The sequence below is a fragment of the Arctopsyche grandis genome, chromosome 12 (genome assembly GCF_051622035.1).
Source record: "Arctopsyche grandis isolate Sample6627 chromosome 12, ASM5162203v2, whole genome shotgun sequence".
NCBI classification, from domain to species: Eukaryota; Metazoa; Arthropoda; class Insecta; order Trichoptera; family Hydropsychidae; genus Arctopsyche; species Arctopsyche grandis.
In genome coordinates, this window is record NC_135366.1 from 7408123 (window position 1) to 7426936 (window position 18814).

At 35.6% G+C, this 18814-nt stretch overlaps 1 protein-coding gene across 1 annotated transcript in view; it reads left to right on the top strand.

Moving 5' to 3' along the window:
* Positions 1-1186: 1186 nt before the first annotated feature.
* Positions 1187-18814, top strand: part of LOC143920219 (queuosine 5'-phosphate N-glycosylase/hydrolase) — a 529776-nt gene continuing 512148 nt past the window's right edge. The window contains exon 1 of the mRNA XM_077442987.1: positions 1187-1263. The gene's annotated coding sequence lies outside the window, so the exon portion shown is untranslated. The remainder of the gene's footprint in view (positions 1264-18814) is intronic.

Sequence of the window (18814 nt, forward strand, 5' to 3'; positions counted from 1 at the left end):
TTAATGCCTTTTAGGGCTTCGCCCCCCGCGCCCCAAAGATTAATTGCCGTTTAGGGCTTCGCCCCCCTTAGTTAATGCCTTTTAGGGCTTCGCCCCTCCGCACCCCCATGATTAAATGCCGTCTAGGGCTTCGCCCCCCTTAGTTAATGCCTTTTAGGGCTTCGCCCCCCGCGCCCCCAAGATTAATTGCCGTTTAGGGCTTCGCCCCCCTTAGTTAATGCCTTTTAGGGCTTCGCCCCTCCGCGCCCCCATGATTAAATGCCGTCTAAGGCTTCGCCCCCATGATCAGTTGCCTTTTAGGGCTTCGCCCCCCGCGCCCCCAAGATTAATTGCCGTTTAGGGCTTCGCCCCCCTTAGTTAATGCCTTTTAGGGCTTCGCCCCTCCGCGCCCCCATGATTAAATGCCGTCTAAGGCTTCGCCCCCATGATCAGTTGCCTTTTAGGGCTTCGCCCCTCCGCGCCCCCATGATTAATTGCCGTCTAGGGCTTCGCCCCCCTTAGTTAATGCCTATTAGGGCTTGCGCCCCATGAGGTTGGGCCCCCCGGGCCCCCTTCGGGGCCCCACGGGGCTGCGCCCCTTGTGGCGCCCCCTTTTGAGCCCCATGGGGCTGCGCCCCATGAGGCTGGGCCCCCCGGGCCCCCATTCGGGGCCCCACGGGGCTGCGCCCCTTGTGGCGCCCCCTTTTGAGCCCCATGTGGCGCCCCCTTTTGAGCCCCATGGGGCTGCGCCCCATGAGGCTGCGCCCCATGAGGCTGGACCCCCCGGGGCCCCACGGGGCTGCGCCCCTCGTGGCGCCCCCTTTTGAGCCCCATGGGGCTGCGCCCCATGAGGCTGGGCCCCCCGGGCCCCCTTCGGGGCCCCACGGGGCTGCGCCCCTTGTGGCGCCCCCTTTTGAGCCCCATGAGGCTGGGCCCCCCCGGGGCCCCACGGGGCTGCGCCCCTCGTGGCGCCCCCTTTTGAGCCCCATGGGACTGCGCCCCTTGTGGCGCCCCCTTTTGAGCCCCATGAGGCTGGGGCCCCACGGGGCTGCGCCCCTTGTGGCGCCCCTGGCGGGGCCCCATGAAGCTACTCGCCTTGCGCCCCCGCGGGGGTGAATCCATTGAAACGAAAAAAACAAATCGGCGCCCATGGATCGAAAAAAAAAAAATCGAATCACGTGTTCGATGACGTCACCGATCTACGGACGACGACGACGACGAAGACCAAGGATATTTACATACATACAAAGTCTCTTTCCAAATTATAGATTAGATTTATTTATAGTTAGTTTTGGACCATTGTGGCATTACAGAAAGAACCTAATGCGCCACAATGGCCTACATTTGATAAATAAAAACAAAAAATAAAATACATAAAATAAAAAGCGTAAAAATATATTAAATACGACGTAAATACTGCTTCAATTGACTGATTCGAGCACTCAAATGGCTTGCTTCTTCGAACAATAATAATAATATACGTATACATATATAAAAACGGACGCAATGTACGCGATATGTATGTATGTGGGTAAGTGGCGGACGCGTTGACCAGTATGGAGATTTCAAAAATACATATTTTAGATTGCCAGGAGTGTATGTTGTGCCAAGAGATATTTAATAAAATAAATACACGCGAACGAGGCGCACAACCAACCAGCGTGAAGTGGTCTACATGGACTAAAACGTTTGACCAATTACAGCAACGACGTGGGGAAGTTGGGGAGTGTGGAGCGTCTAAGATGTGCTCCTGATATTGAGCAACTGACTTGGAACGGGTAACGTCAGCGTCCGATGCGCTGCACGGCAGCGACACATATACACACATCCACGGAGACACACACACATTCATTCATCATTTCTAACGGGTGAACGGTTTGGATCGGCGAGCGTGTAATAATTCACGCACTCAAAGTTTTATTAAAACATGCGCGTGCCTATGAATTCATTACCTTGCATTATATTTATGTATATGCATATAAATATAACATGGGCACAACACTAGTGTATTATATAAACGCATTTAGAAAATTAAATATACAATCAAAATGTATTTTATATAATAATATTACATAAAGGGTCGATTATTTACTTGAATTTAGTCTCACTTTTGCATTCATCCGCTATATAAAGCTAATAAACGACCGGGCTAAAATAAACTCACGCTTTCCTTAGAAACGAATTTGTCGTCCAACTTTCGAGGGTTAAACTTGTAGATTTATATAAATTGGCGCCTCTTATCGTCGTCTTCAATACGACCGTGGAAAGAAAGAGGGGGAGGAAAAAAATACAACACGACCAAGTAAACCCATCGATATATTAATTTATCGTAATACAGTATATGCCCACGAACATATACGTACATATGTACGTATGTATGTATTTATGTCCATACAAGCGTATTATATACTCGTTTTATATTTCGACGTGGTCGGCAAAAGGTCAATTTCGCGGTCGATCGCCAATCGGCAAAATATAAGAGCGATTTCGTTTTATTTTTTCGTCGACGAAGCGTTTAAAAAAGTGGTCCATTTCACAGCCGTGGGTTTTTCGCTGAAATGGGACGTGTGAACGATTCGGCTGAAAAATTAGCGTCGATCGCGCAATCCGAGCGGTTTGCGCGTCCAGCCTCCGCAGCTTTGGGATTTTTCTCGCGACCACGACCCCTCACTTTGGCAACCCCTGCTAAAACAAACAAACGCTGCCGTCCCTTTTTCTCTCTGTCTCTCCTCCCCACGGGTTTCGGTCCAATTGATTCGGTATTTAATGACCGGAAGTAATTATCAAGCGGTTGGCGTAACCCTGCTGGACACTTTTAGCCAGAAAATTGTATTCTTTTTGAGAAGTGCACTTTTGAATACCAAAATTTTATTTTGTTACAAATTTTTTCAATTGATTTAAGTTATAGTTTTTTTTGATCAAATTATTTAATTTAAATTTTTTTTAATAATTGAAAATATACATGTTTTATTTATAATCGCTTTCTTCTTCTTCTAATGCCGAATCCGTATTCTGACGTAGGCGACTACCATGGGCAGACATCGTTTATGGCCCGTGCGAATTCTTCCCTATCATGGGCAAGCAGAAATAACTTTTCGAGACCGAATCCCATCCATGACCTGATGATCCGGAGCCAAAAGAGCTTATTTCTCCCAAGCCACCGTTTGCCTTCTATTTTCCCTTCTATGATTGTTTGTAGAAGGCGATATTTGGGGCTGCGAATAATGTGGCCAAAGTATTCCATCTTACGGCGCTTCACCATGTCAAGAAGCTCTCTCTTTTTATGAAGAATCTGGAGGACTGTTTCGTTTCTTACATGGTCCTTCCACGAGATGTTTAGCATCCTCCGGTAACAGCGCATTTCAAAGGACTCTATCCTGTTCATGGATGCCACTAACAGCGTCCACGTTTCGCATCCGTACAGCTACACCGACCAAACATAGGAATGCAGGACTCTTAATCTCAATTTCATAGACAACCTTCGACAACACAAAACATTTTTCATGCTGCCGAAGGCATTTCTTAATTTGCTTAGCATTGCAATAAATATTGGGTAGATCATATTATATTATCAGCGTTCTAATTTTTGCATTTAATTACTTTAATCATCATCCACAGCCATTCACCATCCACTGTTGAATGAAGGTCTTCCCAACATGCTTCCACTTGTCTCTGTTTTGCGCAACCCTCATACATCTAACCCCACACATTTTCCTAATTTCGTCTACCCATCTTCCCAGCAGTCATTGTTTTACCATTTTTCATTCTTTCGGGTACCATTCTAGCACTTCTTTTGTCCACCTTACATCCATTCTTCTAGCCACGTGACCCGTCTATGGCCATTTTAATCTCTTCCCTCTATCCACTACATTCTCTCCCACGTATTTCGTTTCTTGTGTTTACTCGTTATTCCAAGCATACAACGTTCCATACTTCTTTAAGTGCATTGAACTTTGTGTAGCAATTTGGCGTTCAATGTCCAAGTTTCACATACGTCATCACTTTTTTTCAAAATTTTCCATACGTCATCACTGGTAAAACACATTGATCAAAGATCTTTTTCTTCAGTCAAAGTGGCATTTTTAATTTACAAAACCGCATTTATTCGTCCAAATTCACTTTATCCTAATTTCATGTCTCTTTATTTCCTCTTCATCACTACCGAACATGTCTATTAATTGTCCTATTGACTATAAATAACTATTGACTACTTATACTATACTATTTTATCATTTTTACTTCTGCTATAGATGTACATATGTATTACTAATTTTAATATGGTCAGTTAAATAAAAGTTTAAAACCAATATTTTGAATCTCATTTTTATGAAAATACTATCGAGAATTGAATCGTGATACTGAATGATACTATCACCTTGTATAAAGAAAAAATATTCCGACAAAATTACCTTGCAAATATTTTATAATAACTAACATATTCTTCATTTTCTTTATAATACAAATAAGCGTATTTAAATTCAGTATTTTCACATACATAGAACGAACTTTCAAACATCGTTCGCATATGATTTATTTACACTGTAAGGTCTTTCATATTTAAAGCTTTATTTAGTGCAAGCGAGCGAAAAATAAATTTTCAACATACGTGCTTACTTACACCTCTTATGTGTATGTGTAGGTAAGTATATATGTAATATATATTATATTTAGTATATTGTATTTCATGAGATTTTCGTACGTGTTATATACTGTAATAAATATAGCGAGCATAGAGAGCCGGCCCCTTGCAACGTATGCTCATTTTCGGTGTGTGTTTTCGAAATTCGCCAACATTTTCCTTTGCCTGACATTAATTCCATGAAATTAATGTGGAAGGCTCTTTCTGAAGGTGTCCTTTTCAAACATAATCCTTTCTTAGGACCCAAATAAATACCCTTACATATTCATCACATTATTACCGCCGCGGCGTAGCGCCGAAAACCCTAATATAAACTTACTGTGCGACACAAAAATGTAAATAAACGACGACTAACCGCCATCACTTATGCCTGACGATTTGTCAAACTATGAATTATTGCACATATTTATTCTTCACTATAATATTATTTAAAAAATGTAATTTATAAACGGGTGATAAGTCATTTTATGTCAATCTGTATGAACATACATACAAACATATATGAAATTTGAGGTGAGATTTAATTCAAACACTGAAATTGCCAGGTCCAGTACATAAATTGATCACCTTTAGTGCCTCCTGCAAGACTTCTGACAACTATCCAGGCTTGGTCATAAAGCTGTTCGACTGAAAACCATTTGGAAAAACGGACTCAGTTTCACTTAACTACTGGAATTGATATTAACTACTGGAAAAATTTTCACGTCAATACTTTCAGTATTCAACATATGTTAATGTAAATTATCACTTGCCATAATGGATAACGAGTGACCAGGACTTTTATTCTATTTCCCCAAATCTACCGAGTGTGGGCTATTTATATTTTATATATTCCTCATCAAAACCTCTATTACTCAAATTATTTCACTGCTAAATATAAACATTGATCAATATCAACGGTAATAATTATTTTCGCGGGAAATACTTTGTACGCGTGCATCACAGATGCGAGAGAGAGAGGGAATTCAGTATGTGCCGAGCTCAACGGTCAATGTGAGAATGATATCCGCCTGAGAATGATAGCTCTGCTTCAGTCGTTATTTTTTTTCATGTTTTACACTTATTTCATATTATTTGACATTCAATATATGATGAAATGATTTTTATAGCTAATTATAATAGGTTATAATTAGCTTCGCAAATTTTCCATTATTTTAACTTAAAACACATTTTTAACTGGGCGCTTGGCGTCCAGCACAGTAGCTAATGGATTTTTTAGCACAATAAGACAAATGTTAAGATGTACATATGTATATACATTAGAACATTGACTATTTCGTTCGAAAAAATATTGAAATAATTTCATGAAATTTGTATAATTTATTTTACTTATTTTTTCAGAAGGCATCAAAGAGTGAATTTTTATCAAAACAATTTTCTATATTCTATATATATATATATATATATATATATATATATATATATATATATATATATATATATATATATATATATATATATATATATATATATATATATATATATATATATATATATATATATATATATATATATGTTTGTAGTAAAAATAATTTCCAAGACACCTTACTTTATTCAGTTTCAAAATATATTCAGTTTCGTTTAGCATTCGTCTAATGTTAATATAAAAACTTAGTAAACGACACCATATGTAGCTATGAAAAGCTTTTAAATAAATTTCAAAACATTTTCACGTGCGCCATCATATTTAAATAGATTATTTTTGTATAATATTGTATAATAATTCTTCATATTATATAATCTTATGTAATTCCTTCACCTTAAAATAAGCAGAATTTCCGAATATGTAGATAACTAACAATCGGAAAATTTATTCTTTAATAATTCAAAGAACGAAAGAATATATAATATAATATGCAGAATAACGAGACAAACAAGAATTTAATTTCAAATGTGTATAAGGTATTAAGAATTAGCGTTTGAAGTGGTTGAAATTCATCGTCGGCATTCACATTTGAGTGTTGGTGGTTTCGAAACACCCTTAAAAGGAATCCTTTTAGGGTCCCTGTAACCCGAGGACGATCCAGGACCAGATCGATGCTGCCAACGACCACGTCCCTGACGTTCAAATAAAACGTTGTAAATAATTCTCAGCTTAAAATACCAAAGCCGACCAAAATGCGAGACGGGAGCAGTGCTTTGGTTCGAAATTAATAAACGAGACCAACCCCTACATGTATAACGTACATATAATACATATATACCCAGTCAAACATATTAGTACCTATCCTTTCGGTTGGACTAAATTTTGAATGCGAGTAAAAATCAACGGGTTCACAAAGCTACGGCCTCGTTTATTATCAACGAATTTGCGGCGCCACCGACTGGGAAATTTATTTATTTTGCATACGTGTATATTTTTTGTTGTATCTGAATAATAAATATATAAATAAAAAGAGGCGTTTTGCAAATAAAGAGAGCGAACGATAATTAATTATTAACCCAGTTCGGTGACGGGAATGAATAAGCGAAGCTTCGCGAAAATTTGCATACGTTTCGTATGTGCGTTCGTCCAATGCGGAAAATAAACAAAAACACTCTATAAAGTACTATAATCTAATATATTGCAGTAAAAGCTCTCATATATTATATTTAGATCTACTATTATATCTAAATAATACAGGAAAATAGTTTATTAATTGCACAGAAATGCTAACTGGCATTGCTGGGGTTCAAACCCCTTCCAAGAGTATAAGATCTAAATTGAAGGATCTTCGTATACACCCTTTCACCACCTCCTCTTAATTTATTTTACACCCTTTCACCATCTATTGCTTAGAAGATTTCTCCAACACGCTTCCATTCGTACCTGTTCTGAACAATACTCGTTCATCTAAATTCAACTTTGTCCACCGATATGAATTGTGACCTTTCTAACACCTTTTAACCATCTCTTTTGTTTACCATTCAAACATTTCTTTGCTATTTAATACACAAATTTCATATCCATAGATCATTATTGTCAAAACCTATCGATCAAAAGATTTTTTCTTCTAGTACATAGAGTGGCACTTTTGATTTCAAATAACATTTATTTACCCAAATGCAACCCAAACTAATTTTTTCGTTTCTTAAGATCCACTTTCGTTATTTCCGAACGTGTTGTTTAATCTTACACGTACATATGTATGTAGTTTATTCTATATGAATATAGCATTATTAGTTTTATATCATGAGATTTTAGATCACAAAAATATTGGTCAGGAGATAGTATACAAATTTATTGATTTGCATAGTGACATACAAATATATGTACATTTACGTTTACCAGTGACGTGCCGTGGCTTTCAAAACAGGAGTATGGACAAAAAAATATATATATATAAATATAAAAAATAAACTTTTAATTTTTGAATTAAAATAATCTGTCTTGAAGTGATGAATATAATTTTTGATTTTTATACTATTAGAAATATCCTAAGTAGCCTATCTTTCTTAATAACTACTTTTATGTCTTCCAAACTTAATCATTTGAATGATTTGTTGAACAATCGATTGAGAATGCCTTGTTATTTGTTTCTGCGTGCTCCGAACTAATTTGTTTCGTTTTGCGAGCCGATTCCCTTGCCATGTTTGCACTCAAAAAGTAATGTGTAAAACAACAAAAAAAAATCAGAATTATCTAACACAATTAAGAATATTCTTAATAAAAATTCTATAAATGCTTGCAGAGATGAGTAAATCAAAAATTTTGTTGTCTTTTACTGAACGCCTATACATCGCAATTCACCAGTACAGTTAAGGGAATAGAATTGAGACGGCGAGGCCGTGCAAGAAAACGACACGGTGGACCATATCATAATAATCCACTACCAATACCACTACCTCAGGTAGGGCAAATTCTGATTTCTAAACTTTGCTAATCCGAGTGAACAATATCAATAGGGTCAACAATTTAAATTGTTGATATTTTTAAATTTTAGGTGACTAGCCCAGTCCTCCTGGTCCCTCTAGCCACCGGTATATATACAGTCGATTTTAAATTTTCCAAATCACTCTTATTTTTATATGTAACTGCAAAAATCTATAACCGCCTGTGGGTATCACAACATGGGTAGATATCGAAACAACAACTTTAAATTTAACATAACACTGTTAAAGACACACCAGCAATTGAAACCTCTCAAAAACGTTCCTCAAAATCTCTTCAGAAGCTGCATACATAAGTACTTTATCATAATAAAAAATATTTTCTTTCTATATATTATTTCACCGAGAGTTATTTATTCGAAGTATCGCATAAATCCTTTCGCATGCGCCAAAAACCCTTCGGTTTGGGGAACTGTTTGCCGAACTGAAAACCTCCTCCCCTTCCGATATTTCCAGTTTTCCCGCTCCGCGTTATTTCAACCGTGCGATAGTGGATGAAATTCAATTTTCCCGGGAAATTATTCCAGTCCCGGGAAAACATTGATTCGAGCGTGTGGTTCGAAGGAGAGATTCGCGAAGATGGTCGTTAGCTGCTCGAAATCCTCTCTCTCTCACCTCAAGAGCGTTTCTTTTTCGAAATTGCCGCCATTATATTCGAGCGTAAGTTACGATAATGTTAACTGACTAATATAGCGGTCGTCAAATTACCCAAACGCTACTTACGCCGCTCTTTACGGCCCCCGCTTTATGCATATAATTTTATTTAACCCCCCATCCCCCTATCGTCCTTCTGTTGGGACATTAAGGAGATTTTCATTACAGTCTATTCGTATCAAGATGAATATAATTAAATGGCAGTCATTATTTTTCAGTTCAAATCTTTCTCTCTCTCTTAATATCACTTATACATTTCGCCGATTCGGCGCAAATGCCCTAAATTGCCGTATATCGCTCGTTCATCCCCTGAATATCCCTATATCCGTTCTAGGGGGAGGGCAAGACGATCCGTAAAAAATATTGGCCAGGTAAATACGGAAAAGGGATATAAAGCAGGACCATTGTAAATAATTACTTTTACAATCGAAATCGTATAATATGGTGGGTTCGATTTAATGTCGTATTATATTATTTAATACCATTTTTGGAACGAATAACCCATTATGAAACTACATACATATACAGTTGAGCCGTAAGTTATATAAAACTTCAATAATTGAATTTTATACTTTAAATACATATAATACTTATGTATGTATGTAAATTGATTTTTCTCGTACTTATTTAAAGTTTATCAATAATTGTATCACTTACTGGCCAAATATGCTGCTGGCGAGATCTTGTGATTGTTGAAGCACAGATCGACCGTTTCCTGTTAGAATTTTCCGACTTTTCTAGCTTACATAATTGTTGTGACAGATCCAATAAATCTGTATCCTCTCCCTTAGTTTCTTGCAAATTCTATTTATTAGCATCTCAAGTTTGTTGAATCTTATAAAATGCTACCTATCTACATAATGTATCAAAATTTTGTTGATTCTCCATAAATACCTCTATTGTATTATATGTCCTGTTATGTTTGAAAAAGTATTAGTACTTATGTTCAACTGTATTTGGGGTACCTAAATCCTAATATGACACATGTATGCATGTATGTATGTGATAAAAATTAAAAACATAAAAACTATATTTTTATAAATGTACAATTAAAACTTAGATAATTTTTAACCAAATAAAAAAGTTATGTAAATCATCTGTGTCAAATATTCAATTCATAGTCTATTCAAAATACCACACCGGGAAATTTATCGTGGATTTAAAAGGTGCAAAAGCAATATGGTCAAGTTTACATACGCTCTTTCGGCCATTCTGATTTGGTCTCTCCATCAACCTATGTATGAATACGAGACCCCTAATAAAAACAAACGATTCGTAGTGACCCTCTAAAATGCAAACCGGCCTTTCGCACGCAATTTTCATGCGGAAAATGAGGAAACTGCCGACGGTGTGTATCCGTATAGCGTGCGAAAACAAATTTACTTTCAAATTAATCAACACTTTTTACACACACAATATCAATTTACTTCATGCGAAAACACACTTCAACGTTTTCATATTGTTTTTATGTATATGCTTTTAAAATTGGATGTATGTACATATTCGGATTATTCTGTATAATAATTGCGTTTTACGACATGCCTATAATACATAGCGCACAGGAGAATATGGAACACATCCCTTTTGGGGACTGCGAGGAAACTGAGCATAAAAAAGCCATTTTTTAACGCAAAATCCCGTTCCTCTGGGACACGATATCATTATGTGGAACGTTCATTGCAAAAGTAAACCAAATCCACGCGGGAAAACTCAAAAGATAATTGACTATAGCGGTTTTCTTCAATTCCCATATGCGACTTCGTTTGAATACCACCACACATGTGAACATACATACATACATATGTATCCATATATGTATATCTGCCTTAAAAAAAATCTTCAAAATTTAATACTTTACTTAACTAGTGGTATGTGTAGCTTGGTGATTGCGTTAATGCTAACCACCGAGGTCCCCGGGTTCTGGGTCTCCTAGGTCGACCTCAATTGACTCAAATAATTTGTTCGGACGCATTTCTGTAGTACCTACTGTAGTATATCTGTAATACTGCTACTACGATTTGTGACTCCAAGTCGATCGATTCCGAAATTTATCTGATTTATTGTTTAAACGATTCTTCATCAAATTGGAAAAACCATCCTATCCACTTTGTCACCACTGATGTCCAGTCAAAACCGCGCGATCAATAAGCGCCCCGACATAAGCGCGCCGACATAACCATACCGCGACAGACATAATCGCGCGGCGACATAGCTGCGCGTCCACAGAACCGCGCCAGCAAAAACCGCTCGGCGATAAAACCGCGCCAGAATCCTCTGTCAGATGCAAGTTGCACTTAGAATATTATATACAATGATAATATCCCATCTCGAGAAAGTCTGAAACGACAGTCAGTAATAAAATATTTAGGAGTAACGTTCGATAAAAGAATGAGATGGGCTCACATTGATGGAGCGAAATGCAAGGCGATGCGGGGTATATCCTTAATATGCCCAATATTCAATCGCCATAGTTCTTTTTCAACTCAAAATAAAATAATATTATATCGCGCGCTCATATTACCATTATTAACCTATGCTTCACCTATATTTTTTTTTTGATTTTTAAATGCTTTTTATTATTACGAAATTATGTTCACAATACATCTTATATCTATTTTAATAGCTACTGATCTACTGATCATTTTCTATTTTACAATTTTAATTTAATTTGGTTAGTAATCACAGTATTATATTATTCTAATGTTAATCTAAAGCATAATAGGAAAAAGAGCTCAAAAACCTATTTACAATCCTTATAAATGTTCATAATACATCTAATACATAATATTAATTAAAGACTCTCTAAAGTCGATGACCTAAAGTAGATTGTGTTTAGGTAATCTGTGTGCTTCACCTATATGGAATACCGCCTTAACCTTTCCAAGCTCCAAATAATACAAAATAAATCCCTAAAGATAATTTATAATACACCCATATATACTAACTTGAAAAAACTGCATGCCATATATAATATTCCATTTGTTACAGACATTAACTAACAAACTAACCAGTAGATTCTATGACAGAATCACTAATAATCATACTAACACACTTGTGAAGAGTCTCGGTGATTACAACAAAATGTCTATTCCCTTCAGGTATAAACACAGATTACCTAAACACAATTTAGGTCATCGACTTTAGATAGTCTTCAATTAATATTATGTATTAGATGTATTATGAGCATTTATATGAATTGTAAATAGGTTTTTGAGCTCTTTTTCCTATTATGCTGTACATTAACATTAGAATAATATAATAATATGATTACTAACAAAATTAAATTAATATTGTAAAATATAAAATGATCAGTAAATCAGTAGCTATTAAAATATATATATATATATATATATATATATATATATATATATATATATATATATATATATATATATATTTATATATATATATATAGATGTATTGTGAACATGATTTCGTAATAATAAAAAGCATTTAAAAATCAAAAATACAATGATAATTTATGATTTGCACAATATTTATATCAGATATTAAAATAATGATCTTAATTCAAAGCTCATATTATGTAACATATTCTCAATGCATAGTTTAATTAACGCCTATACGTTTTCGTCAAACAAATCTGTCTGTCATCTTCGGTTACCATGATCACTTACTCACAATCGTGTGTTGTCGACCGTGACATTTCTACGTTAGGCAAATATTCGTCTTAGTCGTCTAATAATGTCCGAGACGTGAATAATGATCGGCTTGCCACCTATGAAAATGGCGTAATGATCGACTTGGAAGCTCGCCACGTTCTATTGGAGAGTCACGCGTCTGAAGCTTCACGGGTGAAGAGTTCTGAATCAAAGACGCTTTACGTACGTTGCATACGTATTATGTGGAAAATCTAATCTAATTTATAATTTTTGCAGCTTTTCTAGATAATCTGCATTAATTTGGTGCCAAAATTCTGAAGGCTTCATCGAAAAAATCGGAATTGTGTAACTCTGTGATACATATTGAGTCCTATAGAGTTATTATATACTTAATTTTGATTATGAATGTATTAAATTTATTTATAAGTTTGCACGTTTATACCTAATTAATTTTTCTTGTGTGTATTGAGATTTAGTTCTTTTTTTTTTCGATGGAATTTCTTATAAATTGTAATAATTGAGTGTGCTGTGAATAACGTAGAAATCTCTGGAGAACGTTTTACGTCGTATAGTAAAATAATTTTTCGGCGAAAATATTTTAACTTTCCCAAATCAAATTAAGGCGACTTTCGCGTTCGCCAAAGTTAAAGTTCAACCTTAACGTTGACGTTTTTGTAGAAAAAAAGTATCCCATGACAATTATTCGCAGTTAAAAGTAGCCTAATAAGAATTAATTCTTAAGAAACAAATGCCGAAGTCAATTATTTTCTCTTGTAAATTACGACTTTTTTATATAAATTTCGTATTCATGAAATGTACCTTCCCGTATTCAAAGCGAGGGTTTCAACAAGCGAACGTAATCGGAAAATTTGAATTCGTCTACACGTAACGCATATTTCTAATGGTCCATTTACACAGATCAAAATTTAAAGAATATTACTATGTATATTGAACATGACTCTTTCACCAACATAAAAAAACTGACAAACTACAAACTGGAATAATCTCAGAATTTATTACGTCACAAAAATGAAAGCATAACCAAAATTTGCATTAAAACAAGGACATGCAAGTATACATACATTGTACATAGCTCGAATTTTTAAATTTAGATTTTTTTGTAAAATTTATGATTTTTTGTTAGAATATTAAAAATGTGCTGAAGACGAAATTTTTTCCAGTATTTTAAATTGAAAATCGCCCTACTTTCATCACTGAATAACATACTCCCATTTAAATCTGAAACAGTTCAAGTGACGACACATGAGATTTATATCTGAGAATATCAGCTGGTATCTGATATTCTATCTATGTATATATTTTACATATATTTAATAGTATAGTCGTGCACGAGGGTCTAGAGTTTTAAATATGCCTGCAAAAAGGTCCGTTTATATTATCCAATACTGCACATTAAAAGCTCACCACAGCAATACACGGAAAAACCACTTGTATTCGTACTATACAGCACCGCCGTTTTCGGCACGTTCGTATTTATTTTGAATGAGTGTATGGCAAAATCGGCTTACATATACATTACATTACGCGACGATATGGCGCAGTATTGCTTACGTCAATATTGTCACAACATTACATTTCCGAAAATAACCATATGCACGTGGCAGCACTTTCGTTAGTACACTTGGTGCACTTGCCACTATGACGTCATGTCACAGTTCCCAAAGAGAACCGGTCCTGCTTGATGCGTTTCGGTGACATGAACTAATGTATAATATTTATTTATTTACATATTTTTGCCACAGTGACATAACAGAATACTCTAACGCGTCACTGTGACCAGACATATAAGCATAATACAAATACTATGTATATATAAAAATTCAGACTTTTAAGTATAATAAAAATACTATACGTATATAAGAATACAAACATATAAGCATAATATAAATACTATATATGAGAATTAGCGAGACATTTACCTATGTTATACATAATAAATTTTTGAAATCATATTCAAATAGTGGGTAGGATTGTTTTTCCAAATTTGATGGAGGAATCACTTCAACAAAAATAAATACAGAAATTGGAAAACTCTGATAGAAAACGATCGACTTGAGGTCATAAATATCCAAGTATAACCAGCAGCATTTAATATTATACTCAGAATAAATTATTTTCAACCGAGGTTAGCTCACGGGTTCAATCCCGGTGATCTCTCGATGTTTAATATCAACGCAACAACCGTATACTAAAATAAATATGTAACATTACTTTCACATAGGTAGCAATCTTTTGACATTATTTTAATTTTGTTATATTGATTTTTAAATTGAAATATACATACGTTTCTACATACATATAATTGGCGTTTCCTTCCCAATTTTCTGTTGCGAACCTTTAGTTATTGTTATATCTTAGGTTTCGCCATATTGCTCACCATAGATGTCTCTGTGGTTGTTTATCCAATATAAAATTCGTATTGTTACATGCAAGTTATTCATCGTTATTTATCGTATTAATACGATGTTTGTAATATATGTATACTGACCATAGATGTCAGATATTTAGATTTACATGTATCTATGTAATAATTATGTGGACCAGGAAGGCGCATTTGGGGTTTACCTGTTAAGCCTTCCTGGTATATTTGCATATGTGAAAATATGTATGTAAAATAAAAATAAATAAATAAATAACAATATAACAGCAAATTTTCTCACTTAAACCACGTCCAATATGGGAGCTTCAATTTGACGTTATAATATATTAGATTTGATTTACATTTCGACCCAAAAGTTATGGATACAATGAGGCGAATATTTCCATTTGTCAGACACATGTCTGAGTGTGTATCTGCATTTAATAAAAACACGAATTAATTGTTTTAAGCAGACTCTCGCGAGCAGCAATACACGAGAGCGCTAATTAAACAAAACATCGACTACAACAAGCCAACTCGTCGTTGGGAAAGCACAAAAGACACACAGGCCCGTGCCTAAATTGTGAACCAGGTCCAATTAGCTACTGTGTCAGACGTCGTGTTATCTGTACAAATTATACATATATTATTAAACGTGTGTCGGAATTGTATGGCCGTATCTACAGTAGACATGTGACAACTTACATACTTACCCAACGATTCAATCCCGTTTGAATAATATTTATATACGACACAAACTGTATAAATGAATAGGATGTCTGTCTAAAAAGTACTTTTTTTTCAAAGAAATCAAATAAAAAATCTGTAAAATTTGTTTATTTGATGTCCTTATACAAAAGTTGAGATTCTAATATTGAGGTCGTGAAATATCATCAGTTGTGAGTTTTATATTACATTATTTATGAATGCTTTGAATTATGAAGCGTATTGAAAAATGTTTGCTTTCAGAAAGTAAAAAAAAAAACGGATTTTTTTACTTGTCAATTTTCAAATGAAAAAAAACTGTCAATTTTTTATATAAACCAATGATATTTAAAACGTTTAATTTATATTTTGAATGCCACAATTTGGTATGTAATTCAAGAAGTCTTCATTTGATATTTTCATACGAATCCGCAATGATTTTATATGAAATTGAAGTTGAAAAACTGACGAATGTCTGAAAGATATTAACTATTACAGCATCTTTGGAAATTTAACGAGGAGGAAAATTACACAGAACTTTGACATACACCGCAAAGCACTATCATCCATTATATTTGAGAATCGTCGACATAGTATCCCGACTAGCATCAAATTGCTACCTCATTACAACACAATAGTCTTTTCAAGGTTTATTTATTCAATAAGAAAACTCTGCCATAGCTCAAAGACCCAATTATAATGATGACTCCTGTTACTGAAACCAAACAACAATAGCAATTCAATTTAAGCACACATACAGCTCGTACGTCGTTGAAAATTAAATTTTTAATCATTGACGTCAACAGACTTGGTATTTTGTTTTATAAATTTAGCGACAGGAAAGCGACAATCGTCGTTAACGAAATACGTAATCTGGCGTGTAATTACCAACGAGTTTACCGGCGTGAGATGGCATAGTTAGCGGATTCGCGTTAACCAAGTTTGCGTAAGCGCTTCAGGCGATAAGCCCACAAAAGGATATGAGAGATAACCTATTATGGTTTGGGAAAAGCGACGATTCGACAAAGCTACGAAAGCTCAAAAACAACACCCCAAGTAATCAAATGTGTGATCACAAAGCACTTGTCGAAATCCTTTTGATGATGTGCAAAAAAATGCCTTGGAAATCTTGGCTCTAATAAAATAGTGCTAATGAAATAGTTGCCACAGTTTGGCAAACTTCAGATACCATTCTCACACACCAAACTAATCTAGAACATTTAATTTGGCACACTTAAGCTTGTTTCAATATTCATTAGGTCATAATATAAACTCAATAATGGTATTTATTTTATAAATGCTATTTATTCATAAACAATTTTAAAAAATGCTCGGGCTTTTGACTTTCCAAACACATATATGGTCCAAATTATAATACCATGCTATAACCAGAAACATCACTGTTCATCACATCATTTGATCGGCCGACGTTAACAAAAGAATAAATAAATAAAAAACGATTTTTTTTTTTTCAAAAAAAAAAAATTAAATTTTAAATACTATTATTATATGCCACGTCTCTTTCCACGATTCCAAGGGGAGAAAGAGAGACGGAGTATGGTGAGTGAGTACATCGCATCGCTTCGCGCATGCGCAAAGCCCGCACTATGCCGCGTCCCTTTCCACGATATACGACTCCAAGGGGAGAAAGAGAGACGGAACATTCACACGCACTTTACACGCACGCAGGCAAGTGGACACGCACGCAAGCAATAGACAATTATTATTATATACGATGAGCAATACATTTATCTAATATATAATTTGGAAAGAGACTTCGTATGTATGTATGTAACCTTCGTTCGTTGGGTCGTAAATCCGTAACGTCATCGAACAAATAACTCGATTTTTTTCGATTCAAAGGATTCGAAGTCCCCAGGGGCTCAGGCGTCGGGTGCGAAGCCTAGAGGGTGCAGCCCTAGGGGGCGAAGTCTCCGGAGACGAAGGCTCCGGGGGCGAAGCCTAGAGGGCGAAGTCTCCGGGGACGAAGGCTCTGGGGGGCGACGGCGCCGATGGCTAAAGCACTGGGGGCCGCCGTATTCTGGTATACATATAATATCGAAAGAGACTTATATATGTCTGTATATATGTTTGTTTGTTCGTGACATTCAATTTAATAAAAAAAAACTTATGTAACGTATTCAAATAAATTTATATAAAATAAAACTATTCAAATAAAATGTTTACTATTATATTATTCTTGTTTAAGCGGTGTATATTACAAATACCGAGCAAAGCCGGGTAATACAGCTAGTATACTATAATTGGACTTATGCCACTTTCAATAACGGCTCATATAATTGGTATATAAAATAATTCATCTGTTATTATATTTTTGGTTGATCTATGTACATATGTACATACATATATACATACGTACTAAGTCTATTATTTTTTGCTTGGAAATTTAGATAAAAAAATTTGATGTCTTAACCCTAAAATACATCACAAATTATCACGCCCAGCTGTTTTCAGCTCTGAATTTAGCAATTATTTTCATCCACTTATTTATGCCTTGTCTGCTCTCATCGCATTCTCTATTCAGATTGTAAGATGGAATTCTTCAAAAATTTCTGGCATTTCAACATGAAATATTATCGATTCACAGTGCTGGACCGTGTGCCTAACGCCGAAGCCCATTAAAATTCGGCAGATACTAATTTGAGATTTGGTATAATTTTCTCGGATTTATTGAATTCGCGTCGCCGAAAAGACCTTCGAATCTTAATAATATTCTCGAATGGGGAGAGACTCGATTCGTTGAAATAATCAAAGTTTTGAAACTCGACTAGGGAGTGGGGCGTGTGCCCCTCTCTAAATGCGCCTCGAATTGTTCAAATACAAATTAAACTTGATATTCGCAAAATGTTCGAACGAATTCAACTCCCTCCCCCTTGTTTCCCTTCTCTCTCTCTCGCCTCTTTCGATATCGGAATTCAAAATTAAAGCGATAAATAATTTCGCCAT